This window comes from Lissotriton helveticus, chromosome 1_1 (assembly GCF_964261635.1).
Source record: "Lissotriton helveticus chromosome 1_1, aLisHel1.1, whole genome shotgun sequence".
In the NCBI taxonomy this organism is placed as follows: Eukaryota; Metazoa; Chordata; class Amphibia; order Caudata; family Salamandridae; genus Lissotriton; species Lissotriton helveticus.
Genome location: NC_136057.1, coordinates 1,224,651,518 through 1,224,677,968, shown reverse-complemented (window position 1 = coordinate 1,224,677,968; position 26,451 = coordinate 1,224,651,518).

Below are 26,451 nucleotides of genomic sequence, written 5' to 3'. Positions count from 1 at the left end.
CTTGAGGACTAAGAATTGGGAATCACCACTGTGACCAGAGATACAGCTGCAGCACTCCCTATAAGGACTTTGAGTGGGGGGAATTACTGACGGGACCAGAGAAGCAGCTAACAGCACTGTTTAAAGGACTAACTATGAGAAATCACCACTTGGACCAGAGACGCAGCTTCAGCACAGTCTGGAGGGCTTAGAATGTGGAAATACCACTGGGACCAGAGAAGCAGCTAGTAGCACTATCTGGAGGACTTAGAATGAGGAATTGTCACTGGGGACAAATACACAGTTCCAGCACTGCCTGGAAGTCTAAGAATGGGGGAGATACTGACAGGACCAGAGAAGCAGCTGGCAGCACTGTCTAGAGGACTAAGAATGAGGAATTACCACTGACAATAGAGACACAGCTGCCACACTGCCTAGAGGACTTAAAATGAGGAATTACCACTGGGACCAGAGAAGCAGTTGCAGCAATGTCTAAAGGCCTCAAGATGAATTACAGATGAGACCAGAGAAGCAGCTAGCAGCATTGCCTAGAGGACTGAGAATGAAGAATTACATCTATGACCAGAGAGACAGCTTATGCATCGCCTAGAGGATTTAAAATGTAGGAATTACTGGCCAGGCCAGAGAAGAACCTGCAGCACTGTCTAGAGCACCTAGAATGGGGAATGACCTATGAGACCAGAGAAGTAGCTAGCAGCACGGTCTAAAGGACTTAGAATGTGGAATTACCAACAGGATCAGAGAAGAAGCTAGCAGCACTGCATAGAGGATTAGGCATGGGCGCTGAACTCCACTTTGTTCATGGAGTTTGCAGAGTTTTCTGCTCTCTGCACTCTGTGGAGCACGCGAAGTTCAGAAAGACTGAGGGGCATATTATCAAGGGATTTATCCCCGCTTTTTTGGCTTTAAAAGCCAAGAAAGCGGAGATAAAATTATCTCCCTATTACCTAGCTGTCGCTAACACCAGTTTGCAACAGCTAGTAGGAGATAGCGACCATCTTGGGCCCCGCTTTGCATGTCAGAGATATTTATGTCTAATGACATGCAAAGTGGGCATGCCAAGATGTTAGCGACTGGAAACAGTCGCTAACATCGCTATCTCCTATTACCAACTTTTGGAGATATTTGCGCTAAGCGCGAATATCTCCAAAAGCTAACACCTGCCCTGAGCAGTTCTAAGCCATGTTATCCAATGGGAAGTGGATAACATGGCTAAGAGCATTAGCTCGGTAATGCATGAATATCGCTGACTTTACAGCAATATTCATGCATTTCGGCCGATTTTTATCGCTTAGGAGATACACCTTGATAATAGCAAGGCTCCTAAGTGATAAAAATCGCCGCAACACGGCGATAAAATTATTGCCGCTAAGCCAACATAGCGGTAATTATCGCTAGTTGTTGGTAATATGCCCCTGAGTTTTTTCCTCACTTGTGCTCACCAACTTTAAGTTGGCGATGAAAGAAAACCCAACGCTAAATCACCTCACAGCGAGATTTCTCAACAAGGGCAGTCCCGGATAGCCACGGCCACTCGTGTTGAGAAACCATCTGTTCGTGTTGAGGAAGTTGTCACTCAAGTTGAACATCTACTCGAGTGTCAGAAAGAAGCAGCACCCCCTTGCGCTGTGGATGGTGCTGTTCAAGATGATTTTCCAGAGCGGGATAAATACCTGGCACTAAAAATCAGAGCAGGAGCAGAGAAGCAGCTAGCAGCACTGTTTAAAGGACTTAGAATGAGGAATTACCACTGGGACCAGAGAAGCAGCTAGAAGCACTGTCTAGAGAAGTTAGAATGAGGAATTACTGACAGGACCATAGTGGCAGCTAGTAGCATTGCCTGAAAGACTTAGAATGAGGAATTACCAACGGGACTAGAGAAGCAGTTAGCAGCACTGCCTAGAGGACTAAGAATGATGAATTACCACTATGACCAGAGAGACAGCTGCAGCACTGCCTAGAGGACTAAAAATGGGGAATTACCACTGTGACCAGAGTCACAGTTCCAACACTGCCTAGGGGTTTAGTATGAGGAATTATGGACGGGGCCAGAGTAGCAGCTAGCAGCACTGTCTAGAGGACTGGGAACTAGGAAATACCGACTGAAGCAGCTAGCAGCACTGCGCAAAAAGGTACCATAATGAAGGGAGCAGCCCTTGGAGCCAGGACTGGGAGCAGCCAGCTATGGCAGGCGATAGGATCCAGGTCCAGCAAGAAGAGTAGAGGAACTGGAAAAGCTAGAACCAGGGATGGCCAACAACAGAGGCCAACATCATACAGGCCTAGGACCCAAACCAAGAAGAATATTGTAGGAGGCAGAAGAGGTGGGGACCAGCAGCTGGCTGCTGACATCATCTGAGTCATGTTGGTAGAGACAATAGAGGCTTCCCCTGTCCCAGCAGCTGTGACATACTCGATGCCCTGGGCAATATTAAGGATTGGGGAGCTTTGCAAACTGAAAGGAACGTCAGCTGCAAGCTGCAATATAAATCTCCCCTCCACCTTCAACGCATTAGCACAGCTTTTTGGTAATAAACAGTGTGTCTGAGGCACATACGTGCTTCACGGCAAGGCTGCAGGAAGTGCGCACCACCGAGGAGGAAAATAACAAAGCAAGTACTGCGCAGCACTAACCTATATAGCCCATTGTGAAACAATATATGTAGCAGGGGTAGTCTCGAAGGCGCGGTCTCCAAGGCGTGAGTAAACCAGCAAAAGAAGAGACAAATGTAAGCTATGAACTAATGAAAAGAAAGGAATTTTGAAAAGCACATGAAGTAGCCAATCAAATGTGATAGGCGTGCTGAATGACCATACACTGGATACAGCATGCCTCGCAGCGCAGCACATGTGTGCTGCTAGGCTCAACCTAAAAACATCTGTCATCTCTGACACTATTGCACCTGTAGCTCGGGCTTTATTTCACTATCTTAGTCCTTCTTCCATTGTTGGGGTTGTGGTCTTGTGGATGTTATGTGAGTGACCCACATGGAAACAGTATTTCTAATGCCCAGCATTGTTGACCAGTCACATTTTGGCATTCAATATTGTACATTTTGAGCAGATTTCTCCTTTGATTTCAGATAAGGAATGTGCTATATTACAGAAGCAAATATAATTGAGTGAAGTCCTGCAGAAGCAAAGTCAACATGGTAACCTAGGCAACTAATGTCTATATGCAATGCCATGTGCGTTATTGTTTTTCGATTGACTTCAGTTTTACTGTGCAGGCTTTATTTCCTCCATGGTAAGGTAGAAATAGCATGTGATGGAGTACACTTGAAAATCCGTGGCATCTGTCAGCTTATGAACAGGCCTCTGCCACCCCTGTTTCTTGTTTGTGCTATGCCTTAATAGGAACATTAACTAGAAAAATGCATTTTTTGTATGAAACTGTGCCATTAATGTGTTTTTGGTTTTTCCCTGGGCTGATGGTATGATTTGTAATAATAGCTATACCAATAAAACTATTACGAATGCTGGAACCACTACTAATAATACTAGTAATAATTAGAATAATGATAATTAGAATCATGTCCTCCATCCACACAAAACAAAATATAACACGTTTGATATGGTTTCCATGTGTTCAGGCAATGAAATCAGTGGAATGACATGTTATGGTCACCAAATCCCTAGGGTCATTTAAAAAACAAAAGTGAAGCAGTTTAGTTTGTTTGATACACAGAAACAGTCTAAATTTGTGTACTCTATCGCCATGTCTTAAACATTATTTCCCAGTGTTGGACTAGGCCTTTTTGGCAGGTTCACCCCAAAACCTTTTGCGTTCTCCTAGCCTGTTTCTGTAACCTGGTGTTGGTGATTTTAGGCCTCCGCACTTTAGCACTGTGGTCCAGTGTAAAGTGCGTGTGCTCTCTGTGTATATGTGGTGAGACTGTCCTGCCCTCCCATAGGAATGCATGGGGGAATATGAGTTTCCATGGTAATTCCTGATGTGAGAGGAGTGCAGGTGCGAGTTTAGTATGTGCAAACTTGTGAGAATAAATGCTGTGCAATGGTGTGCGCAGATTTATTCTGACTAGTGGAGAAGTGGCACTTTTAGAAGATGGCATTTCTGTGTGCAGTGTCTGCTTGCCTGATGTGAATTGCATGTCTGGATTGTGATTGACAGGGGATGTGTGGTGTGCTTGGCTCCAGGAGCCAGGATGGTTCTGTCAGGTGGTGAATAGGGAGATCTGCATGTAGATGGGAGGAAGGAGATGCACCTGGGACCTGAATAGGGCTGTGCCTTCCCTCCACAATGCTGGCTCCACCTCCTGTGGTGCGTCTGATGTCCCTGGCCTGTCTTGTAAAAGGGAGAGAGGAGCTGAGCAAAACAAAGTGCTCCTGAACCAGTTGTATCAGGTTTTCCGATTGCCCTACAGTTGTAGACAAAGGAATATGTGGTATAAAAGAAGGGGCTGTGACCCCATGAAATGGTTCTGTACCTGAGTGCTGAATCTGCCATTGGCGTGTTGCTGCTGGAGCCCAGGAGAGGGCTCGCCCCCCTGGGCTCTGCCCTGCCCCTGGATGCCTGGAGGACTTCTTCTTGGGACCCTTCTGAATTTGTACCTGGACCCTTGCAAACCTTTGTGCCCCCTGAGAGCGCTGTGCTCTGTTTCCTCTGATTGCCCCCGAGAGAGGAGCTGGGGCTGTGCAGTGTCACGCTGCTGGAAGGGAGAGAGAGGGAATCCCCAGCTTAGGGATTCCCCCCTGATGTGGTGCTTGTAACGGATGCCCACCCCACTTATGGCCGCTTAATTGCATTTAATTGCGCGGGTGCCCACCCCGTTTATTTTGGTGCTTGTAACGGGTGCCCACCCCACTTATGGACGCTCATTTGCATTTAATTGCGCGGGTGCCCACCCCGCGACTTTGCTGTTGTTTGTGATTCGGATGCCCACCCCGCATCTAGGCACGAGGAAATCTCACCACCGCAGCTGGGAGGAAGTCAGGCAATGTTTTGCCTGATGGCGGGCGGGACTCCCGGTTTTGCGAGGGAAGTCCTGCGCTTGCCGCCGGCCCCAGAGAAGTGGAGGGAGACTCCAGGTGGGAGCCCACCCCGCACTGGACTGTGCCCGGGTGAGGAGAAAGGAGGAGTGTTGCGGCTTGTTGCGGTGCTCCCATGAGCTGAGGGAACCCCGTGGTGTCCGGGGTAGACCCGGGTCTCAGGCGGGGGCACGGGTGAAGCACCGACGCACCGCCAGAGGCTGCCCCTGCAATGCACAGGGAGAGAGAGTCCCCGAGGAGCGAGGGCTCTCCAGTGCATGCCGCAAGTGCTGCAGCCAGATAGGAGACCGCAAGAGAGGTGCTGCCATCCTGTGAAGAGGAGTCCCCCAGCGAACAGCCCAGTGAGTGAGAAAGGGTTGGGGGGCTCCGTGGGAAATATTGATGGTGACTGATCAGGGCACAGGGTGATGTTTGCTTCTGAGCGGCCCGTCCTGCAGCGGGCCGCTTCAACGTGGCCATGGTTAATTAAAAGGAGCCAGAGAGGCCCGTGAGCGTTTTGTTGATGCCCCCAGTGTGGGGCTGGTCTACACAGCGGCGCCGCAGTTGGGGGCCGCTGCAACAAGGGGGCATAATAATTTCGGGAGCCAGTGTGTTCCAGGGGACAAGTTGATTCAGGGCCTAGATGGCTCCAACGTGCGCATTATTCTCAAAGTCCGTACGTGGCTCCAACGATGGGCATAAGTATTTCCTAGAGGGCACAGAGGGGCCCCTGTCTGCCCCCGTGGTGTGGTACAGTGGTGCCCACGGTTTTGCAATTATTAGAGAGTCCATGAGAGGGACAGAAGTGGCACAGTGGTCCAGGCCTCATGTGGAGATTCCCAGCTACCCAGCAAGTAGTGGGCAGCTGCACCGTTTAGGTGTTGTTTTCTTTTAGGGGACATGGTTAAGCCAGGAGTGAGACGCACTCCTTCACCCCCATCTTTGTCTGTACAGCTACGCAGCACTTAGTGGCAGCTGCAATGTTTAGATTTGCGCCGTGGCGCACCCTTGACTTTCGCTGCATTGGCAGCGCGCCCTGACATTTTGGACACAGGGCATTTGAGCCCCTTTTTGAGATGGCCAGTTGGCCAGGGGAACGGTTAGATTTGTAGGGTGCCAGGCAATAATGTGATGTGGTGCTAGGAAATGTAATGCATTTAGTATGTTTTACGCACCCTGTTCAATACCTCTAAATATGGTTTATGATTATGAGGTTGTTTTGTATATCATTGTTTATGCTAGTGAGATTATGTTTCACTGTATGATGTACGCCCCTATTGTGAGTTATGCTTAGGAGGTTAGGGTCTAATGTGTTTAGACTTGAGAGATGATTGCTTAGGAGGTTAGGGTCTAATGTGTTTAGATTGCATGAGGTGTTTATGCCAGTGAGGTTGGCGCAGAATGTATTTCGTGCCTGATGTGAGACTGTGCATAATGTAGTTTATGTTACAGGCTGATGCTAAGTACAGTGAGTACCAGTGTTTACTGGTTGTAGGTTTATGATCTGTTCTACTTTTACTAAGTTCGCTTAGTGAAGGTTCTGACAGTGGTCCAAGTGGCCCTGTCATGTGTATATAATCCCTTGTGAATATTGCCCGGGCCAGTTGGCACTGTGTATGTTATGTGTTTACTATTCTAATGTGTAATGGGAATACAAAGGCTAGTTTTGATATAATCTTGTGTAGAGTTCATGTTCTAGTGTGCCTGGGATGTTGTTGCTGTTATGTGCGTACTCAAATGCTTTACACATGGCCTCTGGGATAAGCCTGGCTGCTCGTGCCAAGCTACGAAGGGGGTGAGCAGGGGTTATCTTTGGCGTGTAACTCCCAAGACCTGACTAGAGTGGTGGTCTCTGCCTGGCTTTGGCGCAAGCCTTAACCAACCAGAGATCCCATTTCTAACACCCAGTGACTAACAAATGCCCACCCTATATTTTAATGAAGCTTAGTCAGAAGGTAGAATTAGAAAATTTTTTAATGTTCCAAAAATTTGATTTTGCAATAATATAATTTAGGGTGAATGAAATAATTGAACAAGATACTGTTAAGATGACTCACCACCACCAGTATCATCCCTGTGTGTTGTTGTTATACCTGTCAACCTTAGGATTGTCTTTCCCCAAATTATTTATTTTACTCCTCCGTTTATGCTAATCTAATTATTGTTGGCCTTAGGACTTTACCGCTAACCAGTGGTAAAGTGTGTGTGCTCACTCCCTAAAACATAGTAACATTGGCTTACACCCAATTGGCACATTACATTTACTTATGAATCCCCAGTAAAGTGGTACTACATGTCTCCACGGCCTGTAAATTTAATGCTACTAGTGGGCCTGCTGCACCTTTTGAGCCAACCACTTGGAATTGCAGCCTGTGTGTGCAGTTTTAAACTGCATTTCGACCTTTTTGCCATGCCGAAATCTTCCTGTTTAATATATGTCACCCTTAAGGTAGGCTCTAAAGAGCCTGCCGGGCAAGGTGCAGTGCATTTAAAAAGTTGGGTGTGTACTTTTTAAACTTTTACATGTGTTGGTAGAGAAAAAATCCTTATTTAGCTTTCCACTACTGCAAAGCCTACCTCTCCTACAGGATAACATTGGGTTACCCTATTGCATCTAATAAGTGATAAGGACCCAGCACCTGAACTTTACCTGCTGTGAGTAGTGCTCCCCAAGTGGTTCCACCTGAGTCCTTGATCCTTGAAGGTGGGCTGAAGGTGCTCTGCAAGACCAGCTATGATCTCTTGGCCAGAACCAATGCAGTGTGATGTATCTTCTCGTAGCTCCACATTAGAATGACGCTGCATGACTTCACATTGCATTCTGCAGTTTATTGGAACCACCGCTGAGCGACTCATCCCAGACTCAGAACTTTGCATCACAAGCCTCCATCAAGGGTATCCTCACCCACGATGCAGGACCTCACATAAGCCTTGTCAACTTCTCCAAACAAACTGCTGGTGCGCAAAGCATCCTCGATGCAGGACCTTGCATCGCCTCTGCAGCTCAACGAAATCACCACTGTGAGATGCATCCTCAATGTGGGATCTCACATCTTTCCACAATCACGATTTAAAGGTACATTGTTCGACAGGCCTAACTTGGCCCGTGTAGCTGGCCAATGCTCCATCGTGGTCAGTCTGAACTGATCAATTTGTCCTGGTCCAGCGTAACCACAGTTACCGCTCTCTGCTTTTAGACACTTTTTCCCCTAGTCTTTAAAACTGCATATCTCAGGTCCTACTCCTTGAATTTTTGTTGGTTTGGTCTCAAATTTTTTAATACATTTTACTCTATTTTCCCAAATTGGTGTGGGAGTTTTCTTGTGTTGTGTTGTCACTTTATTACTGTTTGAAGTGCTGCACCAATACTTTACACATTGCCTCTAAATTAATCCTGACTGCTTTTGTGCCAAGCTACCAGAGGGTTAAGCACAGGTTAATTTGGGGTTGCTTGTGGCTTTACCCTAACAGAAATTGTGGTTGCTGCTTGAGTAGGGTCTCATCCCCCTCAAACCAATAAAACCAATTTCTTATAGTTGCATAAATGTCATTTCTTGAGCAACGCACAATGAAAAAATATTTTGTGCAACTTGTGAAATAAAATACTTATTTTCAGAAATGAGTGCTAACTTCCATCACATGCGGAATTTTGTTAGGCCTCGGTGGTAATTTCCGTTCCGCTCGCCGAATTTGCGGAATTTGGGTAATTTTGCTTCCGTGGAAAACGTGGAATTGCCCAAAATTTCACGATCTGCGGCTGCGCGGAATTTTTTGCTTGTTCGCGCTTTCAAAATGCATGTTCACAAGATATTTCTCCCAGAGCACGCACACAGCATTCGCGAACAGGTAAAAAGCATCGCAAAAGGGTGGAACAAGCAATTCTGAGTTTTTTTCTCTGTACTTTTGCGTGCTCCCAGTGATTTCTTACCGTTTTGCGGAGCTTTGCAGAGCGCAACTACGCAAGTTCCGCCCACCAGAATGCACTAGTTTTGGCAAGTAACACCTCCTTTTCTGAGGGAAAATATCAGAGTTTCAAACTTTACCAGGTTCAGAAAATACTTCTCCCTGTACCGCCCCCTCCCTGGAATTAGGAGCTTCAGTTGGCACTGGTAGGCACCGGTAGGTTCTAAGAAGTAGTTGATGAGAAGCTTGGGTAGACCATGGGCGGGTTTATAGAATCCTCTCGCTTGGCAGAATATATTCCCATGGTCTTCTGGCCCCTTATCAAGATGAGGGAGTAGACAGAAATACAGAACCACGAAATAATGAGACGAAGTCACTGTTGTTCATTTTTAAGGTAGTAGGTCAAGCAAAAGGCAATCCTCCAAAACAGAAAGCTAGCACAATTTAAAAAAACAATGCTTCTCAAATAGCTAAGAAACACAATGAACAGTGGCAGCCTGGTAGTTGCCACATATGTGTTCAATTTGTAACACTGCATTTGAAACTCAAAAGGAATACTATGCCTGTGCAGAAAATATAGAAAAAGTGAACACAATAATCTAGTAATAATGCAAGTTAAGGAGGGGAAAATGTAGAGTTGTATATACATCAGAGTGAAAAAGCTGCATGGTCGCTACCTGTGAGCAAAACCATAGCAAACTTCAAAAGCAGTAGTTTTGAAAAGGCAAAGAGAAAATGGCATCCTAGACAAGGAAGTAAGGAAATAACAACTCTTGGGAGCCATTTTAAAGGCTAGACGATTTGGAAGTAAAGCATTGCTCTATTGGTAGCAAAGATCGTCAAAGAGGTGCAGACAGCTCTTGTGCAGGGATTTTCTGAGCCCGACAAAATTATATTTTGTAGTTTAAGTTCTCCATTTATCGTTAAAACAGGACATTTTCGAAGCTATTGTTTGGAATTCGATACCCTGGTGCAGTTATTTCTTGAGGCAACGCACTGTCATGCCCTTTTTATTACTACCGACTCTGTGAGCAGATACAGAAGAGGTGTTATAGACAATGTGCCCTCTCAAACCTGGAATGTAAGCTAAGGTATTTTTAAAAGCTTGATTCCTTACTGTCAAAAAGCCACTGTTTATTTTTAATAAATCTGCTTTTAAACAGGTTGCCTGTGAATGCACCATAATTTATTTGAACATTAGTACCTTCTTGACGGTTATTTTGGAACGCTCTCTTACTTTTTTGGGGGCTAAACCTTGATAGATTAGTTTATTTGATTTTATTCCCGGTGTTTCTTTTTTGTGCTTGCACTTTTTGTGTGTTTCTCTGCAAGATCAGTTGAGCTTATTTCCCGTGCCATGTTTCCAGACCTTATTGAGCTCAGTTGTGAGTGTCCTCTTTGGAGTAGTAGGGCCGCTATTCCAGTAGTGGCCACTGTCCGAGAAGAATGGAGGGGTGGGGAAGACAACAACACTAAAAGAAGGGGAAAAAAGAACTTACCTGCCTCGTGTAGCCTGCCACATTGCCGGTCTTCTTCTCCTTCTTGGCTCCACTGCAGGCACAGGCTCCCAGACTCCCTTGAGGCCATTCCTGAAGCTGGTTTCATACATGAGAGCATCCTCAGGATTGGCCTGAGCGCTCATGGTTCCCACTGGGAGCCTGTGCTTGCTGTCTTCAACCCGGTAGCACTGCTTCAGGTCTTTCAACGGTTTGGTCAGCCTGAGATGGCTGGCCAAACCGTCAAGCTCACTGAAAAAAGAGGATACCACTCCCCGTCAGTGCCTGTCATCCCCCTTCCCCTCCACCAAGACTCAAAAACAAAATAACATGATAATAAACCCGGGTTTACTATCAAGTTTTTTTTTTTACACTGCTAGAAGGGGGCGATGCTTCTCCAACATGGTGGAGGAGTCACCCCAGCCCAAATCTTGAGAGCGGTCTAGCCTTATGACCCTGAGGGTGGATAAAAGTGCACCTGCAGCACTCCAGCGCAGTGGGTTCTTTGATGACGTGGCACAGGCAAGTCCCATAGCTGTAAAGGTTTCAGATTACTTATGTGTGACATTTTCATAATTTCAGTGTACTTATGAGTGACATTAAACGATTATGAGTGACACTTTCTTGCAAGCAAAATCTAGTAAAGGAGATGAGGGAAGCATATATGTATCAGAAAATACACCCATTTGAGCAAGGAGATACTCTAAGATTTTAAAGCATAGCTGCCAAGTTTTCAGCTTGCTCATGTGTGATATTTCCAGAATGTTTGCGTGCTTATGTGTGAAATTTGAATTTTTTTTGCGTGATACTTTAAGTGACACTTTTAGAAGTGCTGTGTAATGAGATCAATGTTGGAAATGAATCCCTTCAGTCCAGTGTAAATGAAAAGGCCTGCTGCATTCCTCCTGAAATGGTATGCTCTTTCCTGAATACAAAGGGCTCCCGCTTAAAAGCCAGGACCGTCAGAAGAAGACAGTAACCCTAAAAACTGGCCTATGTTACGGACTTACCGCTTCTCCCTGCCCACCACCTCAATTGGTTGTAGTTTCACAGTTTCAGTCATAGTCAGAGAAGCTAGGACTTAACAAAGTTGTCACGTGGACTGCATCACATAAATCTTGCCAGAACTTAAAGCCTAGCAACAGAAGTGGGAAAATGCTGCAGCTGGCAGTAGTGTATAAAACAATTCTAATGTCTGAGAACTGTTGTTGAATGAGCAATTGGAATGCTTTGTAGCCTATACTGCTTCTGTTTCAGGCAAAAGTGTTAGAAACTTGACTGTTGAGTTATTGTGCTCATTCCTCTTAATGATAACAATGTTGCCTAAGTGGGGAGGAAGGCAGGACTACGTCTAAGCAGACTGGTAATTTGATGCCTGTCCTAGTGGGACGTCGCCTATGCTGAGTGTTAGTTTATCTGACCTCCAGATTCAGGCACTCATCCTCTTCCATTCGCCACTGCTAGCCAGATGTATGTATGTTTGTATGTTTGGATTTATATGGATGTATGTTGGTCCACTTTGTTAGTTTTTCCAAATAATGCTTACTATAGCTGCACCGTTCTACCTAAGAAACACTCAAATGTCACATCCTCTGGTTGACGGTCAGTGACACGGTTCCTGTTGCGAAAAAGTCACAGCACTGTGAGGCTGGCTAAAACGTTCACAACTTGGGAGTGACTTACCTTCCTGTAAAAGCACACAGACTCCCTCTTCTCGCCATATGAATGCCATATGAATCCCAACTATCACCTTCCCTGATCAGGACCCCGCATCTCCATTAGGCTCCTGCCAACCACCCTGGAATAATGCAGCCTTCTCCTGATCTCTGTACGAAACACATGTGCCTTGTTCTTTCGTGTTTGCGACCTTTCACGGTATAAGGCAAAGAAGGGCTGATCTTCAAATGTGGCAAGACAGCCACAAGCAACAACCTAAGACAGCAGCTAACTGCACAGCCTGCTCAGCGCAGCTGAAATGTACACAGGATGTACCTGTTTCTAATTGACTTGTCAACGCATCAAGCACACCATTCCAGTTCACATTGCTCAGCCAGAAGAGAGCATTTTTTTTGTGACAATTCACTTCAGTTTCCAACACTGAAATTGGGTTAATTCGTGTTAGAATAAACCATGATAATTTACACTTGACAGGGCTGCAAGCCCAAGTGTGAGAGGGTGGATTTTGTTAATTATACCTACAGTGCCTCCTCGCACATTCAGGAGGTCGTAGGAGCTATAATGCATGCCTAATGCATTTTAGTGTAGTGATGAGGCCAACAGCACCAAAATGTGTTAGTCTAACCCCTGATGTGTGGCACTTGGCAGGCCTGAAGCCCTGCCACACCTATCTCCATTTGTACCTGGGACAAGGCCAGAGACCCTGGTGCTTTCTTATTCCCATAGAGACTTGACGCCATTCTAGCTTTAAGATACACACCTTGTGCCAAGCAGCACCATAACTTAAATTAATTATTAAACTGCCTCTCGTCCCTGCCACCCAAAAAATTTAGAAGATTGGTAAAACCAAATTCCACCCGTCCTTCTATGAAGAACTTAAGGATTATTTTCTCCTTGATAAATGCACTCTTGAGAAGTACACACAGTCTTGAATTTCACGACCTCATCACAGAGTACAAGCTGCATTTTCTATTTATCTCAGTGACCTGGCTCTGAGTAAAATATTCACCCGATGTTGTGCATGCGGTACCCAATGGGTACTATATGAAATACAAATATCGGGGCAGGGGGAGTGGAGGCATTGCTTGTATTTTTAAAGCAGCCTTATTGGTTAATACGTTTTAAACAAAAGACTTTCCCAAAGTGGAAATTCTAGCAGTGAACATCATGATGTTCTCTCAATCAGCGTTCAAAAGCATATTTGTCTATTGACCTCTGGGTCAGTCACAGATTTTATTCCCACCTTTTGTGAAGGGATTTCCTGCAGCAAACATGAAGAAACTACTGGTTGTTCTAGTTGAATTCAGTATTGATGTTGACAACACTACCAACAAAGATAGTAAAGACTTCAGTCTACGTGCAAAGTCCTTAAAGTTCTATATGCTCAGAATAGGGCCAACTAATTTGGCAGGACATGATTTAGACTTAGTACTCAGCTTTCAGTTCTGTACTAAATGTAATAAGGTGGTGACTCCTCTACCATGGACAGGCCACTCCTTAATTAGTTTTGATTTGTTAGTAGTCCAATTTTCGACACCACAGGTCAAGAAAAGAGACTTTATAGAACTTGGTACAATACAAAAGGGCCAGATGTATAAAGCGTTTTTCCCGTTCACAAACGAATCAGCCCGTTTGCAAACGGAAAAAAGCCTTTTGGGATGTATCATCCCAAAAGGCATTCACAAAATAGGGAATTGCAAAAATTGTGATTCCCTATTTTGAGAATGCATTTAAGGAATCGTAATTTGCAATTCCTTAAATGAAATGCAGAAAGCCAACAAAAATGTGTGACTTGCCTTTAAGGAATCGAAATTACACTATCTTTAAGTTGGTGGAAGTATGCAATTTCCATGAAAAATTGACTTTTTTGCATTTTTCAAGGTGCTATGTGGTGTACATACATGCCCTTAGGGCATGTATGTGCGCCACATGTGCATGCTTACCTTTTAGGGGGTGCAACAGGGTGGCCGTTTGGCCCCCTATCTCACTTGAAATTGCTTTCGTAATTTGCGAGTACCTATTTGGTACTTGCAAATTGCAAATGGCTTCCCATTCATTCCTATGGGCCTCTAGACCCATAGGAATGAATGGTGAAGGTATTCCATAATTGTAAATCGCAATTTGCGTTTGGCAATTAGGAAGTATGTAGGGATCACAATTATTATTGCGAAACCTACATACATTGCATTTTTCGATTCCATAATAGCAGATTGGTCAAATTCGCTATTATGGAACCGCAAAATGCAATATTGATACATATGCCCTAAGTCCACAGAGTCACTAACCTGCTTGTAGACAATCTTCCCCAATTAAGAAAAATGGATTCTAGTAGCACCACTCAGAGAGCGGATATCTGGATTCTCATTTCTACAGATTCTCTAGCCCCAATGGAAAAATGGGTAACTAAAAGAACACTACAGTCAGAACCATGGCACCTAGTACAGTGCTGACAATTGAAAGTGCTGAAAGAGAGTCAAAAGTGTATGGTAACAAGGCTACCGGCAGAGAGGCAGACAAATTAAATCTCCTGTAAAACCAAATTACAAGATTACTATAGAATGGTGAAAACCAATATAGCAAATTTTTCGATAAGAATTATTTTTACTGCACCAAATCCAACTAGCGAGGTCTTCAAGCTATATAATTGCATAACGCATCTCATAGCTAAAAGTAACATCATATTAGTGGTGGTTCCTTCGCTATGGCAGAGGAGTGTCACCCTCCACCCCCGCCAGCAGCTGCAAAAATGGAAAAATAAAATGATAATATACCAAGTGTATTATAATTTTCTTTTTCTTTCTTGGGAAAATATTGGTGACTGGACCATCGCGGGGGAAGTCATGGACAGGGAGTGGTTTGCATCTGGGTTTGGTCAGCTGTCTCAGGACGGCCAAACTGATTGTGCACTGCAGCTGTCTCCAACTCAAGCTGCAAGGTGGGTTGGAAACAGCGGGCACAGGCTCCCAGTCTCTCTGTGAGCACAAACTCATCGCAGTCAGGCCAATCCTCATGCTGCTGTCATGCAGCATGGAGCAGCCTCAGGATTGGCCACATGGGATTCTGGTAGCCTGTGCTGGTGAGGAGCAAGAGAGCGGCAATGCAGCATGTATGTCATTTTTTGTTTTTTGTTGTCATCGTTCATATACCGCCGCACCACTCAGCCCGGACATCAGCTACCACTGCATAACACCTCCATCACAAGAGCTATGTAATAGTTTAGCAGTTTTTTTCATTAACAAATATTGTTAATCTGATAGGCAGTCTCCCCTCTCAGTCACAAGAAAACAAGCCATAATTTAAGTAGGTTTCAAGAACACAATGAGCAACTTTTGCACCAGTCTCTGATACAGAAATGGAACACGTTATTTCAGCCATCTCCTCCTCCTCTCCTACAAATGTTGCCCCGATTTAACAATTAAAAATGACTGAGCCTCCGTGGTTGCATTACCCTCCTTAATATGCGACTCTTCTCTCATTTTCAGTTGTCTTCCAAGTCAGTGGAAAGCAGCAATGTTAACGTATTGTCTGAAAAAAACACCTCTTGACCCCCAGGTACCATCTAACTATCGGCTGATATTATTGTGAAGCAGCTATGCTATGCTGCCTGAAACGTTAGTTCATAGACAATTGATGAACTAACCAATGGATTGTTTTACATGGTACAACATGGGTTTCACAAAGGTTTCACTATGGAAACTGACCATGTTAAAGTGATAGATTACATCAGACAGATTAGAGACGCAGATGGCATCCGTGCCCTGGATCTGTCAGCAGCATTTGACATCATCTCACATTCCACTCTGATCAGGTGTCTCAAATAAAGCGGAAAATGGGGTCAGGTTGTTTCTGCATAATAGATCATATCCTGGCCAGGTCTCTACAAAGTTCCAACAGAGATCTGTTTTGTTCTTGAGTATTTTCATCATATATGTGACCACTTTGGCCCCAGCTGGCAGAATCCTTTGGGATCTTGTTTTACATCTATATGGATGACATGTAATTGTTTGTCAGACTAGGGGGGACTTCAGAGGAACTTGCTCACAAGATTTCTGCAGAAGATGGCAAATTAAATTCAAACCACCTCTCTTACTCTTAATGGAGGTAATCCAATGTGGTATTTTTTTGCCGGATTCAGCATGGTCAGCCGAGTGGTGGCCTAAAGTACTAAAGATCAGTCGGTTCCAGTTCTCCAGGTTCGCATCCGGGGTATTATAATAGAAAAGGATCTGAACCTCATAGCACATGTTAAGTCAATATGTGTTCAGACTATTGCATATGCTCAGGAAGAACCTGCTTTATATTCCTAAGTCAGCCAGAAGAAACATGTTCCAGGCACTTATCAACTTGTGTATGGGCTACTGTAACCCCCTTACGAAAGGTACACCTAAATGCCTTATCTATAGTCTTGAACTTCTTCAGAATGTAGATGCTATACTGGTCTTAGGCCTTAAAAGAAACACTCTGAACATCTTGATAAAGTACACTGGCTTCGAGTGGACAAATCATGTCTGTTCAAAGCACATTGTCTCTTCCATAAAAGTATTCACAGCAATAGTCAAAGGGTGCATATGAATTCAATGTTATCACTGTACACCCCTACTAAAGAACTGCGATTCACTACAGTGACTTAATTGTTGCCCCCAGATTGAAGAAAGTCAGAGAGTGAGGCTGGAGTTTGGGGGTCACTACAGTCAAAGTATGGAGTGCCCTTAGCTCCGCCATCGGGTTACAACCAAATCTGTTGACAGTCAGAAAGCAGGTGAAAATGTCTCTGAATATTCACAACTTTGGCAAATAATTATTTTTACTCTTCCGGCCTTTGTCTATCAGACTGGATAAGCTGCATCTGCAGTTAAGGATCTCACTTTCACCTGGAGTGGGGTAAACTTCTTAGGAAGAAGCCGGTTGCACTTTTCAAATGCATAAATCAAATAAAATCAATGTCCTAATATAGCACTGGCCCTTGGAGCAGATACAGAAAAGGTGTGATTGGCATTAGGTACACTTAAACCCAGAATTAACCAAGCAGATTAGATCTGCAGAGAGCTACTGAAGAAGAGATTATTATTTATCAGATAAGCTGGTTAGCCCTAGCCTTGCATATACCAGAACTTAAAGTGGATCATAAAATGAAAGATGAACTTATAACAATGCAAAATATTAGTTGTTATAAGTGTAATCTGAAGAAAGTTACTTTCAGGTACCAACTGGCAAACTGGCCAAACATTTTGAAATTTTCCGTAAAGGAACCAGAGTGAAAGCAGACAACCAACAATAAACCATATTCATATCCCATACAGCTCGATGAAAGTAAAATATGGAAAACAGAATAAACATCACCAGGTAGGAATCTGTGTCCACCTGGGGATATTTGTCTAAATGTTTCATAAACACTAAAGAATGAATCCTAAATACATGATTAGACAGTACCGCAATGGTTAAATCACAAAGAGGGAACAGTACTTATAACATAGTTTGAATGAATAATTGTGGTTGCGATAAAATGATCAAAAGAAGGGGGCAGTATGTAATTCTATCGTGCTGCAGCAACCCTCACTGCTGCCAACTCAACAGGAACACGTCTGCTGAATCTAGAGATTCCAACTGGCAGGAATATTTTAGATAACCAGGCAGTTTCTACATCATGGAAGCCGGTCAGCAACATTTTTCTATTTCATGAACAAACTACAAATGTCGAGACTTGTTTATTAAATCATATGACCTTCGTGGACAGAGAGATTTCAGCAAGTGCATAGTGGCCATTGTTCATTTTCCATGCTCGAATCTCCTTACATGCATTAAACTCTAGGGCAGGAAAGTTATACATCGGACAGCTCTCACTAAATAGGGTTTTGTTGCAGTGACCCATTGGCCTTTAGTAGACAGATCACAGATTTTCGATGCCACCATTGCAAACCTGCATTTTCCGCCACTTCCAAAAGAGAATGCATATCCAGTGGTTTGGAGGGCAGGAGCCCTACTGATAGACGGTTAGTCCCTTCTCTACCAACCTTTGAATGAGCCCTTGGACTTTGAGTGGGTACGTTTCTGTAAGTGATGAGTTAGACAGTTTTCTATTTCACTGAGACAGTCTCTCAAACAGTGAATATTGCAATCTTGAATTTCTTCCCACTATTTTATTAGGAGTTGTGTGCAAAGTGGTGAATAGAGTTACCAAACAAAACAAGATCCTGGTGGCTCTTTGCAGATAGGGCACAACATGTGATCCAAGGTAATTCCCTATCGTGCTCCATATTTTATCAAAACAAGTCTCAATGTAGATAATGTCACCAAGATCAAGAGAGTCTCTGCAGATCAAAAGGAAGAAATCCATTTCAAGACACTACCAGAGATACACATTGATGTTGTTAAAATGGCTAGGACTTTCCCATTGGCAACCAGGGCAAATGCCTACTAGAGATTCAAACACATGAGTTAAATGGTACATCCATCATCAGGATCCTGAGTTATGATCCACTAACACACTGGATGCCATGGGCCATATTTATGAGTTTTGTGGTGCATGGCAGTGCAGCAAGTCACCTTGCTGCACTGCCCTGCATCACAGGGGAAAGGCAGGAATGAGCCATATTTATCCAATAGGTGCCTTCCTGTCCTTTTCCCTTGCATGCCACAATTTTGGCAGTCTAGCACCAATGCAGGCGCCCTTACACCATGGTACAAGGGTGCCTGTGTTGTAGGCAGGATTGTTTTGTGCAGGAAGGGGCACAAAAATAATCCTGAGAGGGTTTTTTTCTTTTTCCATGGGTGCTTCAGAATGCAACACCCATAGAAAGAGGAAGTAACTAGGAGAAATAAAGATATTTCTCCTCATTATGCTTCTCCTGGGGAGATGTATCTTTTGGCACATTCCCATGTTTATAAGGTCTGGGAATAAGTTAAAAACCAAGTAAGTTGCATGGGAACAGCCACGCAATGCCCATGGATCGCCCACTGAGAGCAGATTAACGCAACACAGTAATTTCTGCTGTGTTGAGTTACTCCAAATTTTTGGAGTCTCTCAAAGCCACGCAAAGTGGCTCTGCGTGGGTTTAAAAAATATGACTTACGGTTTGCATCGCTCTTGCACCAAGTTGCATGGTGCTAGAGCAACACAAACCAAGTCATAAATATGTCCTTATCATTGTATCTCACCTATAACTAAAACTTGCCTGACACGATCTAAAAAAATATGTGTTGATGAAATTGCTGTTTGAAATCTGCATATGTTTCAAAGCAATTTCCATGAACTGACAACCCCATGATTTGGCAACAATTTAGTTGAATGCAAAGTAGATTTTTTTCAGGAAAAGAAAAAACCCGACATTACTTAGAAATGGAAGAAAATCAGACAGATGTCTGGAAAGTCTAGAATAAGGCCAGTCAAAAAAGCGAAAGTAACATACAACTTTGACTTATGTTGTCATGATATTTAGTTGAATTCAAAGAAGCAAAAAGTTATACAATTTGATCCTTATTAATAAGAAAAGTTGTTCTAGCAAGGAACTGTTCTAATGAAAGGCAGCACTAGGAGTTATGAAACCCAATAGCTTTTTGGATTAGGGCCCAGATGTAGGTAAAATAGATTTACCGATTTTAAATTACCGAATCATACCGATTCGGTAATTAAAAATCGGTAAATCTAAGGGGTTGAGATGTAGGAACATCCAGATGTTCCTGCTACCGAATCGGTAAAAATCTGTATTTACCGATTTGGTAAATACCGACCGGTAATGGCCCATTCATTCCTATGGGCTTTGAAGCCCATAGGAATGAATGGGGCATTACCGGTCGGTATTTACCGAATCGGTAAATACAGATTTTGACAAGGGTGCAGGGGGTGTCACTTTGACACCCTCTAGCACCCCCAAAAAAGATTCGGGGGCCATGTGGCAGGCATACCTGCCCTAAGGGCAGGTCTGCCTGTCATATGGCACAGGTGTGCATGCACACATGTGCATGCACACCGGAATCGGTTTTTTACCATGAAGTTGGATTTCATGGTAAAATACCGATTCTGTAAGGCTTGTGGGACTCAGAAGAGTCCCACCTACATATCAATAATACCGAATAGGTATAAATACCGAATCGGTATTTTACAGATTCGGTAAATTTACCGATCGGTAAATTTACAGAATCTGTAAAATAATGTGTCCCTACATACCGATTACAGAATACCGGTCGGAAACGGCCGAAAATACCGATTTTCGGCCGTTACCGACCGACCTACATCGGGCCCTAAATCTCTGTCTGCTACATTTGGACAGTTTCAGTAGCATACTTCAGAGAATAGAGGAGGTGGTTAGATGGGATAAATGGTGTTAAACCTGTGAACCAACTCTCTTGGCCAATTAAAGCTATATCTACTGCATCCCCAAAACTAAAACTATATGCTGTCATGTCTTCACCAAACCAAAAGCATAACTACTCTCAGACCGTCCTCTACTTTCAAAAAGTATCTTGTGGCTGTCCTATCACTTCAGTACACTTTTGGCGTCTTTCCTAGAAATTAAAATATATTTATCCCTTTTACAAATTGGATCTGATTTTCATATTCCCAAACCTACATTTTACCTGGTGCACCTTGTGAAATATAAAACCCATCTATAAAAGCCTTCAAACGTCAGTGCAGGGCCCACAGGTCGCGGTGCAAGCAGCGGCGGAGGTCACCATTATTGGTGAAACCAGGGTTGCGGTGCGAAATGCGGCAGTGGCTTCTGCTGTGCCTTCAGGACATGAGCCCGCAGCAGTGTCAGTGATGGTGTCGGCTCCTTTTCCACTCTGTGGCAACTGAAACCCACGGTTCCAAAAGCGGTACCCAGAGGTAATTGAAGTCTTTCCTGTCCCTGTTGCAGTGTGGGACAGGGATTATTTCAATCTCTACTTCAAGCCCTTGGAGATACTCGGTGATAAGTAAAGAAAGTTTAGTCCAGTCCTTCCACTGCTCAAGGCAGAAGCAGCAACTGCAGGCCAACACAGCCAATCAAAAACACAGCAAAGGGGTAGCACTCCTCCTGGCAGTTCTTCCAGCTCTTCTTCATTCCAGGTTCCTTGATCCAAGCGAGTTCTCTGAAGTCTTTTATCTCACTGAGACTTCCAACAGAAGGCAAGTTCTACTTCAAACCTGTGGAAAAAACTCTTAACAGCAGTATGATGAAAGTGCAATCCAGTCCTTTCCCTTCCCATGACAGAAGCAGCAAGAAGCAGGCCATCACAGCAGAGCACGCAGCAAAGTGGTAGTTCCTCTTGACAGCCTTTCCAACTCCTATTCCTGGCAGGTTCCTTGGTTCAGCAATAATCTAAAGTTCTGGGGTCTGGGCCCCAATATTTCTACCACATTTTCCTTTGTTCGCTTGTGCCAAAAGTCTCTCAGCTCAGTCCAAACCAGTTCTGTCCTTTCCGGCCCAGCTTCCCGTCAGGAGTTGGAGACAGCATTTTGCAAGGGAGACAGGACCTATTCAGGTGCAAGGGAAATCTACTTCCACCACTCTAAATGCGGACCAGGTGCAAGAGAAACTGCCCCCACTATTCTGAATATGGGCCAGGTCTATTCAGCCTAGCTCTGACTGGTTAAGGAAAGGCAGAACACACCTCAACCGCCCAGTGGCTGCCTGAAGAGCATGCACAAATTGCACATCCCCAGCCCCTGTCACTCCAAAGCTCGACAGTCAATACACAACCCAGCAGTGGCACACAGAATGGATGAGCAAGAAAACACACACTTTCTAAAAGTGGTATTTTCAATCACACAACATAAAAATCATTTTGACAAAAAGATGCATTTTTACATTCTGAGTTCAGGCATACTAAACTCCATTTCTCTTTCTTGTCCACATGGGAAGTCATACTTGTAAGATGTTGCAAAGTATCTCCCATGCTATCCTATGGGACAGATAGCCTTTCAACAATGAAAATGAAATACACTGAATTTCACTAACCGGACATGTCACATACACCAGTACATGTCCTACCTTTCACATACACTGCACCCTGCCCAAATGGGTACCTTAGGTCTACCTTTAAGAAAAGGAAAGGTAAGGAGCTGACAAGTGGGTGCACTTGCCAAGTCAACATGGCAGTCACAACTGCACGCAGACACTGCAGTGGCAGGTCTGAGAACCCTTTGAAAGGCTGCTTATGTGGATGGCACACTCAGTGCTGCAGGCCTACTATCAGCATTTGATTTACAGGCCTTCGGCCCTCACAGTGCACTATACTAGGGACTTAGTAGAAAATCAAATAAACCAAACATGGAAACACTAATTCATTTACCAGGAGAGCATATGCACTTTAGCAATGAACAGCAGTGGTAAAGTTCCCAGAGTTCTAAAACCAACAGAAACAGGAGGCCAAAAAGCAAAAGGTCTGTGGGTAAACCTGCTGAAAAAGCCAAGCCTAACAAACACTCAGGGGCTTATTACGATGTTGTACGGAAAGGATCCGAACAGCATTCAGGTTTTCCTAACCCGTGTTGGAACCTATGTTTCCGACCCACTCGGAAACATTTCCGATCGACTGATTATGATGGAAAGGTAACTGTTCGGTCTTTTGGACTCAGTTCTGACCGGCATTTGGAGACTCTGAGTCGGACTGAGCCGAATTGCACAGGTCTATGGACCACGTTTTGGAACAACATATTACAATGTCGGGTTTGGAGAGCCTTTCTGAAACAGTCCGTCTGACATGAAACTTCTGTCATAAACCAAATATGGGGGCCTGTAGCAGGCCAACCTTCACCCAAAGGGCTCCAGCTGTGTCCCGTGGGGGTACCCATGAGACCCCTCTTTACAACCACGCACAGTGTGGCAGGCACCATTGGGTGCCTGCCACAAGGTACAAGCTTTTCCGCAACCACCCCTTTTTCAAATGGGGGAGCCTCTGTTGTTGGGAACACAGGTTCCCATTGAAGTCACCGGATCGGTCCGAAATGATTCTGACAAGGGGTTGGTCGGAATGCTTCCAATCAAAATCTTGACCCTCAGTGACAGTTTAATTTAAAACAGTGACTAGAACAAATAATTTAAATGAGTATTTTTCATGAACTAATATTACAGACATCCTGACTATTTGCAAGCTTTCTACTTCACATTTACAGCCTCCCACTTCTCACTCTCTAGATCCCATCATGGTATAAAATCTGGGACAAGATTCTTGATCTCTGGGATGTAAGCTTATGATATTTAGTTGTACATTTTACTGCACCAGGTAACTCCACCTCTCACTCACTGCATAGCCTTCTTATGGCCTCCAAGGGACTGATGGTGTTGTGGCATATGTATTGTTAATACTGATTTGCAATAGTTCATTGGGAATTGGTTGCAGTAAATGGAACGAGTGTAGAAGTGAATGGGAAATCTTGGTCTTTGTGTGGTGGTCCCTTTGGGATATGTATCAAACACCTTAAGAAAATGTAATCAGATACTTTAAGTCTGATAAACATATGCTTAATTCATCTGTTTATATCTTGATATTTACTGTACAAAACGCATGTGACCAGACATGGACTGTCTTTAGTATCTCTTGGGGGAATTGAGGTTTGGCTCTAATCATATCTAAATATAAAAATCATGAATGTAAGTCAGTGTCTGGAAGTTAGATCCAAATGCATACTCCCCGCTTTGTTAGATCTAGAACGGAAAGTAGAAATCAACATGCTAAACTTCCTTTCTTCCTTTTTTGCTAAAAGGATTGTACCTTTCACAAGGGTGGTATGAAATATAGTTGTTTATAATGGAATTGGTAAGGTACTGGGTTACACTGAGATCCTGAATCATGATCTACTATGTGACTCAAAAGTTGTCTCAAAGAAGAAAAATGTTACATTTGTTTGGGGAAGCTTTTTTCTGTGAGTAATATACCATTAAACTGTATATGAAATCTAAAGAGGAATGCAGTGGTAGTGCAATAGATGAACATGCATTTGGGGCCAGACATTTCATCTGTTATTTAGCTATTTTAGTCAATGGGTGGTGGATAGGAAGGAAGGCTGAGTTGTTGTGCTCTTCCTCCCTAATGGACACCAGTGCTCTAGTGAATTCCCTGCTGGGTTAACTATTTTCAATTGTGGGTGCCATATACAAGTGGCCCACACCAAAACCTCATCTACCTTAATTACTCAACTGGCAATGGTGATGAATTGAAACAATTAAGAGAATTTGTTATATGATCTCAACTGTGGCGAATGGGGAACATCCTTTACAACGCGGATGTTACACCGCAGTTCCCTTACGACGCAACTTTTACAACGCAAGTTGTAACAACGAATTGCGCTGGGGGGCGCTCCAGGATAGTAAATAGTTTAATTTACTATCCAACTCCTTCCCTACTATCCATGGGGACTGGAGTTGGAATAGTAAATTAAACTATTCACTATCCAGCCCCCAACAACGCAAGTCGTGGTAACGGCTTGCGTTGTAAAACATGCATCGTAAAGTACTGCTATGTAAAACATCGCGTTGTAACGACGTACATCCGTGGCGAATGCATAGAAGCCAAATGTAGTACACAAACCATTTGGTGGGATCCCCACAGGCTACCAGTGCCACACCCAAACTAACCACATGTTTAACCACCCTTTAATTGAAATGACTTTTTGTAACCTCCACTAAATAACTAGCGATATATTCAATAGTATGCATGACTGTTCTGTTTCTTTTGTAAAGTGGTAATTTGGCTCAGTGTGCCTACACCTTCATAGTTGTATCTATTCTAAAAAGTGTTAGATAATTTAGGGAAACACAGAAGACTGCACATCAGAGCCAAGCTGGGACACCAATTCGCCTCTTCGAGATGTGTTTAGATAGATTATATGATACCGTCGAAGAGATAATTAACAATGAATTTTCAGTAAGAGTTGCTTTCGAACTGTGAACTGCAATTTTTCGTTTTTCTAAGGAAGAATAAGTTGAAGATCTAATATATGTTTGTAATACCTCTTCAGAATTTTTAACGATATTGATTTAAAACATCATTACAAAAAAACCATTTATAATTGAGGAGAGAAGATCAACACTTTAAATCACGACATACTTAAGAAACATAAATGGAAAATGGAAATTGGCAATATTAAAGGTTGCCTTCGTATTTTTTCTCTTTTATGCTTGAGACTTTGACTCGTGATTTTAATTAGCTGCTCTCTGCCCCATGGGTCAAAGTAAAGACTACAAGTTTTAGAATGTTTTCATGTGAGGTTTATTTTTCTGCCTCATTGTTATCGTTGTCAGATTGTATAGCATCCAACACAGGCCTCTTTGTAATTTGACACCAAGATGGCTCAGTGAGATAAGTTATAATTATGAAATTTGTGTGGTAATTATGATATGACTTTGAATTCCAACAAGCAAAACTTAGCTTCTACTCTTCTGAGGTCTGTAAACTAGGTTCCATAAAATGGGTAATAGCAATACCTGTTACAGCACTTAAAGAACAGTGGTGAATTGAGGTGCGCTATAAAACGCGTAAATATCATTATTTAGGTTTTTCAAGAGATATTAGGATATTCATTTTAATATAGCTAAATGTATTAGCATGGTCCTGTCTTACAGTTTCCTGAATTATATGTAATAAACATTTCTTCAATCAGAGTCAAAGCTTTTGCACACCCAAGCTGACTCATCACACTTGGCTGGTGAATTCCTTTGGGGGGCTTGTGATACAGAGGCTGTCATACGTTGGTGCCAGGCTTCCTATGATTGATACAAAATGCTTTGACATCATTCAGAAAACCATTTCTGCTTCGAGGCAGCGATTTGAGCAGCATAACACTGAACCCGATAATCTGGGAAAGAAATCATTTTTGAGAGAACAGTCTTTTAAAGGACACACATTGATTCGTGCTCATATTATTAAGGAAAATCGGTTTCTTAAAAGCAAAAATTGAGGTAATGGACAATAAACTGCAAGATAAAGATATCAAAACCGCTTGACGGGCTGCCAACATTCCAAGGGTACTGTATCTTTTGATTGATTCAAAATGGCTGCCTGAAGTATATATAGAAATTTAAATACAGATTTATCATTCAGTAAAAGCATATATAAATGCACCAACATCAGAATAAGCTATATTTAAACCTCTTCAAAAATTTCCTAAATTAGATGCTACATTGTATGAGCTCGGTTTTACACCAGATTAGATTCTATGACATTGATTAACAAGCAGAAGCCACTCACTGGCTAAAAATACATTTCCGTTGAACATAAGGGTTCATTTTGGTTTTTAATTTGTAGATGATATTTTTTAAGACGATGTCAAGTTGTCTTTGCCACAAAAATGACGATTCATGAAATTAAAAAGGAAGCAATGTATATGGCTAAAAGACAGTTGTCTTATCAACATGCAATTCACACATATATCTGCCAACTATTCATAGAATCCACTTGTGGGCAT